The following is a 7,814-nucleotide window of genomic DNA, read 5'->3' as shown; positions in this document are numbered from 1 at the left end:
GCGAGCCAGGCCCCTCCTGGCGAGCTTTCCCCTTCTCGGCGGCTGAGAACCTCTTCACTGGCGCCATAGGTGTTGCGCCAAGGAATAAGAAGAAGACGCAGGAGGAGTGGAGGAAGAGATGGGTGACGGTGACTCTGCCCCCGTCCCATTTATAGCCAGGAGGAGGCCAACTGCCGGCCTCCACAATATAAGGTAATGATGACATTTTTCTGCATGCAACAGGGACTCGTCAAGTTAGGCGGTTGCCGAGGCAGCATGGGGAAGCGGAGACGCCCACATCCTGTCAATCGCCATGCGTCAATCAAGGCCGTAGGCTGTTAGGGCCCGCGACACTCCACAATCGCCCCTTGGATTCGCCTCAAATCCAAGTACGAGCATGCCTTGGGCCCGGGGGCTACTGTTGGCATTCTGGGAATGGGGGTACCCAGACTTGCCTTCCTGCGGCCCACGGCGTGGATCCACCAGCACCCTGGTACGGCCCATCTTCATCAGGAAACACTCAAGACCCTCGCGAGGGGCCAAGCCTCGTGAGGTGGACTACACGATACCTCCTCAGGGGCGGCCTCACTAGGCTGGCTCACAAGGAGCAGAGAGATCAACGCGAGGGGCACCTCGTGAGGTTTTCGTGACGTGAGCCATGATGGCCAAGGCCAGGCGAGCGCCAGTGGGCGCAAAGTACCAGTTGCCTCTTTGGTGCTGAAGAGGCAGGCACAGGCGAGGAGTCCCGAGGCATCAGGCAAAGTTTTCCATATCGGTGCAACGAGACCAAGACCAGCAGGACGGCAGGACGGAGGTCATCACGGAGCCCACGATGGCGACACCACCTAAGCCTTTGGTAGGCGAAGACCACCTTTTGTCAGGATAACTTGTACTAGTTGCCCCCAGTCGGTGTCAAAACCGGCGGATCTCGTGTAGGGGGTCCCGAACTGTGCGTCAAGGCCAGATGGTAACAGGAGGCAAGGAACACCTTGTTTTACCCAGGTTCGGGCCCTCTCGATGGAGGTAATACCCTACTCCTGGTTGATTAATATTGATGATATGGGTAGTACAAGAGTAGATCTACCACGAGATCAAGGAGGCTAAACCCTAGAAGCTAGCCTATGGTATGATTGTTGTGTATGGAGTTGATTGCCTACGGACTACAACCCTCCGTTTTATATAGACACCGGATAGGGTTAGGGTTACATAAAGTCGGTTACAATGGTAGGAGATCTTGAATATCCGCATCGCCAAGCTTGCCTTCCATGCCAAGGAAAGTCCCATCCGGACACGGGACGAAGTCTTCAATCTTGTATCTTCATAGTCCAGGAGTCCGGCTGAAGGTATAGTCCGGCTACCCGAACACCCCCTAATCCAGGACTCCTTCAGTAGTCCCTGAACGAGGCTTCAATGACGACGAGTCCGGTGCGCAAATTGTCTTCGGCATTGCAAGGCGGGTTCCTCCTGCAAGTCCTTCATAGAAGATTGTAAACACCAAGAGTAGTGTCCGGCTCTGCAAAATAGGCTTCCACATATTGCCATAGAAAGAATGATTGTAAACACAAATCAAATCTGCTGACGTATTCCGCAGTGCGCCATCACACTACGGCCAAGTCCTTTACTCGAATCATTTTTACCTTTCCACCTCAGCATGTTTTGCGAGGCGGTTTCCTTGGCACGTCTTGTCAAAGCAGATATCGTGTACCCCCTTTACGGGATTCTCATCAATACGGACGTGGGTAACCCTAACCGCGCCATTTATCACGGCGCTTGGGAGACAAGCGAGTTTTACTAGGCTGGTGGGGACGCACAACTGCGTCCGCCCATATAAGGGGATAAGGATCCACCTTTTTACCTACGCCTTCTTCCTCCTTTGCCTATCCATCTCCTGCGCACTCGAGCTCCAGCGCCCAAGCCCGCACTTCCCACCTCAACCTTATCCAGCAATGTCCGGAGCGGGAGGCAAGTGGATGGTCTCCTCCGTCACGGAGGGCCATGTCAAAAAGCTAAGGAAGGCCGGATACTTGTCCAAAGACATCGTGCACCGGCTTCTCGAGGAGGGGCAGCTTCTCCCCACCCCAAGGCCCCATGAGAGGGTAGTATTCCTTCCCCACTTCCTCCGCGGACTGGGTTTTCCACTCCACCCATTTGTCCGGGGGCTCATGTTTTACTACGGCCTGGATTTCCATGATCTGGCCCCGAACTTCATCCTCAACATCTTGGCGTTTATCATCGTGTGCGAGGCTTTCCTCCGCATCCGCCCCCATTTTGGCCTCTGGCTCAAGACCTTTAACGTCAAGCCCAAGGTGGTGCGTGGCAACCAGGCGGAGTGCGGAGGCGCCATGGCCGGCAAGATGGCCAACGTCCTATGGCTCGAGGGCTCCTTCGTGGAGACCCTGAAGGGGTGGCAATCGTGGTGGTTTTACATCACCGAGCCGCGCGATCCAAAATGGATCGCAACCCCTGAATTCAGATCCGGACCCCCCACGCGGCTTATGTCCTGGAAAGAGACGGGCCTGTCGTGGGGTGACGAAAAAGAGGTGACCGGATTGCAAACATGCATCCAGTCCCTGGTGAACAAGACGATCAAGCTTGTCAATGTAGTCCAGGTTATGCTCGTCCGCCGGATCCTCCCGTGTCAATAACGGGGCTTTAATCTATGGGAGTTCAACCCGGCATAGCACCAAACCCTTAACAGGCTCTTCGACACGACGTATGAAGATGTCTGGAAGGCGCTAACCAAAGGCGCCGAGGCTCCCACATCCGCTTCTAAGGACCGCGGATACAGCTCGCAGCGTCACGCTAGCGAGGTAAGCTATTTTCACCTTTTACAGGATGTTAAGTTTTTTCATAGTTTGACTCTATGCGGGATCTAAACTCCCTTACCTTTGACAGGCTTGGCGAGCGAAGTCCGGATCAATTAACTGTCCGGCTCCCTTACCCGAAGACCCAGCCCCCGCTCTACTAGCGAAGCTGCTGGTTCCGGCACCTTATGTGGTGCCGGAGAAGAAGGCCAAGAAGAAGAAGGCCACGGGGACTCGAAAGAGTTCCCTGCATATGGTGGTGTCGGACTCGTCGTCCGACGAGTCCGAGATGCACTCCTCCCGTGAAGACGAGGACGAGGAAGAAGAAACCTCTCCCCCCAGCGGGGGGAGAAGAGAAGAGGAAGGCCGCCCCAACGGGGGAGGCCGAGAGGTCTAGGAAAAGGAAGACCCCTCCGCCGGACTACGCCCCCAACGCCGTAGAGGGCAAAGAGGAGTGGCCAAACAGGGCCAAGCGTCCGGTGAAATCGTAAGTTCAGATATCAGAATAACTCATGATGTTCCTTTGTTGCACAACTTTCCCTAATGTCGAACATAATTATGCAGCCCACCCCGGGCCGAACTCAACGAGTCGTCGAGCGGCTCCTTGGATTCATCGGACGTGAACTTAGTTCCGCCCGCTGTCTCCCCCCGCACTGCGGACGACGCCAAAGTGGCATCGCAACGAGCTCCGGGGCAGGAGGAGGTGGTCCTGGAGGAGCCGCAAGGCGACCTCCCGGACCCCAGGAGTAAAGGGGACAAGACCCCCCAGGGCTCCAAGTCCGGCTTTGTGCCGGACACCGCGCCGGAATCTTCCACAGTTTCGGACCGCGGTAGGTGAACTCCTTCCAAGAGGAGCAAGCCTTCTGAGCCGGCGGCCTCCGTCCAACCGGAGGTGCCGGACAATCTGCTAGAGGTGCTTGACGATGTCTCCATCAACGAGGGACACCGTACTATTATGAGTACGGTGATCCAGAAGGTTCAGTCCGCCAAGAGCGGACTGACTGAAGCTTGCGCTAGCCTTCTAACAGGCTTCGAGGTAAGTAAAAATATGTAAAAATAGTACCGCATAGACAGTAGCCCCTAATGCTCTGTTTGGCGTTCGAAAAGAAAAGCCGAATAGAGGATCTAGTAAATTTCGCAGGAGTCTAACAATAAAGAGTCAATATGCGTGTGCAGGCTTCGCTGCTATCCACCGCCGCACTGACTGCGGAGGTGGGTATCCTGAAATAGGACCTCGAGCAGACCGAGCAAGAGCTCGGCCTTGCCAAGCGGCGGCTCGAGGAGAAAGAAGGTAAGAAATACCTTATAGAGAGGCATGATTGCAAAAAATAACAGGATTGCACTGCTTATTATAGGGGGCACGACTGAGGTGGCGACCCTCAAGCAGGCGCTGTCCGAGGCCGAAAAGAAAACGGCCGCGGAGCGCACCGAGCAAGAGAAACTTGGGGCTCAGGTCGGCGAGGTGCACCAAGAGCTTCAGGCTCTCATGAAAAAACATGAGAGTTTGGAGCTTGAGTCAAAGACCCAAGCGTCCGAGCTCGCGGCGGCCCTTGAGACTGCCAAGTCTACCAAGGCCGAAGCCCAAAAGGCCCTCCAAGAGTTGGAGGAGATTAAGAAGATAGCAGCGGGTAAGGCATTCTTTATGCAAAGCAGAAATATAAAAGTAAAGTACTTGTTACTTACCCGAATCCGGAGTTCACCAGGGGCATTCGCAGATCTTTCCCGCAGCGTATCCAACGCCACCGCATTCTACCGAGTTGAAGAGGGCAGCTCGACGGAGAAGGTGTTCTGGTCTCAGTATGCTGAGGCCGGACACCCTGTGCCCTTGAGAGACCAGCTGAAACAGCTAGTCGAGCTCCACAAGGCGGCCGAACAGGCCATGAAGGGCTTCATAGTTCGGCTGTGGCCCGGAGAGGCCCTGCCTGGAAGCTACTTCGGGCTGGTGCAGCGGCTGGTGGACGCCTGTCCAAGGCTAGAGGTCATCAAGCGCTCCGTCTGCATCGAAGGTGCCCGTCGGGCCCTTGCCCATGCAAAGGTGCACTGGGGTAAGCTGGACGGTGAGAAGCTTGTGAAGGATGGGCCACCGCCGGGGAAGGAGCATCGCAAGCCCGAGAACTATTACAAGGATGTTCTTGCGGGTGCCCGCCTTGTGGCGGATGAATGTACCAAGGATGTAATTTTTGAATAAACTCGCTCATTTTTATCCTGTGCGCTGAAAACTTGTTCATAGGCGCTTAAGCAATGCATGTTGAATTTAAAATATTATTTTCTGTGCGGCCGTTTATCAAAAAATTGAGAGATGGCCAGTCGTCGGCTTCTGCCCCCCATGCCACTAGTGCTGGGGTGTTCGGGTTAAACTTGAGCGCTCTTTTTCCCATAGTTGGGTCCTTCGAGGGAGGCGCTCAGCACAATGAACCAGGCAATTGGACTATAATGCTTGAACACTCTCACTTAGCCATAGAACTTTATAATTTTAAATTTTGGCGAAGCCCCTAGTTCGGAAGACCGAGTTCGGGGCGCTATCCACGCCTTGGCCGGACAAATCCGGCTCCTCACTCGAAGCGGCATAAGTCTTTAGGGACTCAAAAAACCTCTCGAATAGCGACCGGTCTCTCGCCTCATCATGACAGTCAGTTTTAGCTTTCTCCACTGAGGTGCTTAACCCAGCTCAACCGGGGCACAATCGCAGTGGTCCTCCTAGTGCTACCTTAGCCGATATAGCGGAACGTAAGGCACCAAAACATAGGAGCCGGGCAAACCCAACTATTGACCCAAATCATGATTCGGAGCCAATGCATATAGTGCTATAAGTTCGAGGTGCCGCACTTGTGAAAGTGTACGGACTTCTCACACCATATTAAAGGGTACTGAAGCCCCTGGCGTACTTACCGTACCACAGTGTACGGGTGCAACATGTCATTAATGAACATATATAAAAGAGAGTAATGCAGAAAATAGACAAAAGCTATGCATTGTTTATAGAGAGGCTATTTATCAAAGCCGAACGATACAAGTAGTGCGGTAAGCAAAAGATATTGGACTATTCAGTATGTCCTGACCAGGGGCAGGCCGCGGAATTGTATTTAAAACAGGTATACCGCTCGTAACAGAGACCACCTGGGAGTTCAACGTGGCATGGCTTGTCTGCCTCCCTGGATCTTGCGTCGTTTGTGCGGCAGTCGAATTGCCGAACAGGTCGTCCGAAGTAAGGAGTCCTGAAAGTAAGAAAAAATTAAAAAAAGAATCCGGCAGCCCCTAGTAAGTTTTAAGCCGTATTCTGGGCGTGCCGTTATTGTGCCCCTTCCCCTGTGCCCATGGTATTTCAAGGGCGTAGTTATGTACGCGAGGTACTGGTTTCGCTATGTCGCGAAAGCTGGGGTTGGGGCCGCATTGCTACGCTTGCTCAGAGTGTGCCAGGCGGTCCTGCTGTGGGTTACTCTGGGCACGCTTGGCAGTATCTGGCTTTTTAATGGCCGGACTGGAGAATTGCCTGAGAAGGCTACTTTGTACCTCCGCTGCGAGAGCAACCGTATGCTCCTCCGTACGGAGGGAGCGTTCGGTGTTTCCGTTGACCGTAATTACTCCTCGAGGGCCTGGCATCTTGAGCTTGAGATATGCGTAGTGCGGCACCGCATTGAACTTTGCGAATGCGGTTCGTCCGAGCAGGGCATGATAGCCACTGCGAAACGGAACTATATCGAAGATTAACTCTTCGCTTCGGAAATTATTCGGGGATCCGAAGACCATGTCAAGTGTTACTGAGCCTGTACAGTTGGCTTCTACACCTGGTATAACGCCTTTAAAGGTCATTCTTGTGGGCTTAATCCTTGAGGGATCTATGCCCATTTTCCACACTGTATCCTGATAAAGCAGGTTCAGGCTACTGCCGCCGTCCATGAGGACTCTTGTGAGATGAAATCCGTCGATGATTGGGTCGAGAACCAATGCGGCGAAGCCGCCATGACGGATGCTAGTGGGATGGTTCCTTCGATCAAAAGTGATCGGGCAGGAGGACCATGGGTTGAACTTTGGGGCGACTGGCTCTATCGCGTATACGTCCCGTAGCGCACGCTTCCGCTCCCGCTTAGGAATGTGGGTTGCGTATATCATGTTCACCGTCCGCATTTGTGGGGGAAAGCCCTTCTGTCCATTGTTTTTCGGCGGCTTGGGCTCCTCGTCTTCGCTGTGCAGCCCCTTGTCTCTGTTTTCGGCCCTTAACTTTCCTGCCTGCTTGAACACCCAACAATCCCTGTTAGTGTGATTGGCTGGCCTTTCGGGGGTGCCATGTATCTAGCACAAGCGATCGAGTATTCAGTCCAAACTGGACGGGCCCTGAGTATTCTTTTTGAATGGCTTTTTCCGCTGACCGGATTTATAGCCTTCGAAACCGGCATTGACTGCCGTGTCTTCGTTGCTGTCGCTGTTAACGCGGCGTTTTTTCTTATTCTGACGTGTCCTGCCACTTTTGTCCTTGGTATCCGAATTACCAGGGTTCTTTGATAAGTTGTTACTGCGAGCTAGCCAGCTGTCTTCTCCCATGCAAAAGCGGGTCATGAGTGTCATGAGGGCTGCCATGGATTTTGGCTTTTCCTGTCCCAGGTGCTGGGCAAGCCACTCGTCGCGGATGTTATGCTTGAGGGCTGCTAGGTCCTCTGCGTCCGGACAGTCGACTATCTGGTTTTTCTTTGTTAGGAACCGTGTCCAGAATTGTCTGGCCGATTCTTCTGGCTGCTGAATTATGTGGCTTAAGTCGTCGGCATCCGGCAGTCGCACGTAAGTGCCCTCGAAATTGTCGAGGAATGCGGCTTCCAGGTCCTCCCAAGAACCGATTGAGTATGCTGGCAAGCTGTTAAGCCAATGCCAGGCCGGTCCTTTATGTTTGAGCGAGAGGTATTTGATGGCGTGTAGATCATCGCCGCGTGCCATGTCGATGTGAAGGAGATAATCCTCGATCCATACTGCCGGATCTGTTGTGCCATCGTATGATTCGATGTTTACGGGTTTGAAACCGTCTGGGATTTTATGATCCAT

Source organism: Triticum urartu, chromosome 6 (assembly GCF_003073215.2).
Source record: "Triticum urartu cultivar G1812 chromosome 6, Tu2.1, whole genome shotgun sequence".
Taxonomy (NCBI): Eukaryota; Viridiplantae; Streptophyta; class Magnoliopsida; order Poales; family Poaceae; genus Triticum; species Triticum urartu.
The sequence above is the reverse complement of the archived record's forward strand: the minus strand, read 5'-3'. Positions refer to the sequence as shown.